The sequence below is a fragment of the Trachypithecus francoisi genome, unplaced genomic scaffold, assembly GCF_009764315.1.
Source record: "Trachypithecus francoisi isolate TF-2019V2 unplaced genomic scaffold, Tfra_2.0 Lachesis_group9, whole genome shotgun sequence".
Lineage (NCBI taxonomy): Eukaryota > Metazoa > Chordata > Mammalia > Primates > Cercopithecidae > Trachypithecus > Trachypithecus francoisi.
The window spans coordinates 28,214,993-28,216,297 of NW_022681474.1; the positions used below are offsets into that span (position 1 = coordinate 28,214,993).

The 1,305-nt window shown below is 44.9% G+C and overlaps 1 non-coding gene across 1 annotated transcript; it reads right to left on the reverse strand.

Moving 5' to 3' along the window:
• Nucleotides 1–776: 776 nt before the first annotated feature.
• On the reverse strand, nt 777–878 carry LOC117082891. The gene has a single exon (XR_004436818.1). It is a non-coding gene; the product is annotated as a U6 spliceosomal RNA (small nuclear RNA).
• Between the last annotated feature and the right edge of the window lie 427 nt (nt 879–1,305).

Here is a 1,305-nt window from a genome sequence, read left to right on the forward strand (position 1 = left end):
ACACAGTGAAACCCTGTCTCTACTAAAAATACAAAAAACTAGCCGGGCGAGGTGGCGGGCGCCTGTAGTCCCAGCTACTTGGGAGGCTGAGGCAGGAGAATGGCGGGAACCCAGGAGGCGGAGCTTGCAGTGAGCTGAGATCCGGCCACTGCACTCCAGCCTGGGCGACAGAGCAAGACTCCGCCTCAAAAAAAAAAAAAAAAAAGAAAGTCTTAACTCAATATACAAAGCCCTCAAAACCCCAATGGCGCCCATCTTGCTCAGAGTAAAAGCTAAGGCTCCTACAATGGCCCACAGTAACTACAACCTCCTCCCTTTACAGCTCTGACATCAGCTCCTCTCTTCTCTACCTTGCTTGCCTCTGCTACAGCCAACCCACTTCCCTCCTCTCGCCAGCCTGCCAGATGCGCTCCTGCCTCTGATCTTTGTATTACAACCATCCCCTCCTCCTGGAATGCGCTGCCTTAGACACCTAACTGACTAAGGCCCTCGTGCCCTTCCAGTCTTTTCTTCAAGTGGCACCGTTGAAATAAAACCTGACTGCCTATTTAAAGCTTGAGACCCACATTCCACTTGCCTCCGTGGCATTCTTGATCCCTATCTTTCTATTTCATTTTTTTTCTCCTATAGCATTTCTCAGCTTTGAACACACTGTAGAATTTACCCCATTATCATGTTTATGATTAATTGCTTCAGAATGAATATTCCACAAAGACAAGGATCTTTGTTTCACCAATATAGCCCCACTGTCTGGAAAAGCACCTGGTACATGCACCCAATTAGTGCATCATTATTGGTTTATTTTTTACTTTTTAGGGGTCATGCTAATCTTCTCCGTATTGTTCCCATTTTAGTATATGTGCTGCCAAGGTGAGCACTGCATCATTGTTACATGAATGAATGAAATGCCTGTCTGGACTTCCAATACTCAAGTCCTGCTCGATTACCTGGATAAAGCCCACGGCCTGCCCTGTAATTTTTTTAGCATTCCAGATTTCTGCTTTCTAGCCTAGTACCTACCTATTGTCTAGGCCTGGTAGGGAAAAATTAAGGATGAATCCTAGCCCACAGCCACTGTAATTGTTTTTATTTTGAATGGGAAATTATGTATTTATTTATTAAATTTTTTACTTCCACAGGTTTTTAGGGAACAGGTGGTGTTTGGTTAGATGAGTTAGCTCTTTAGTGATGATTTGTGAGATTTTGGTGCACCTGTCTCTCAAGCAGTATACCTTGAACCCAATTTGTGGTCTTTTATTCCTCACCACCTTCCCACGCTTTGTCCCCGAGTCCCCACAGTCCACT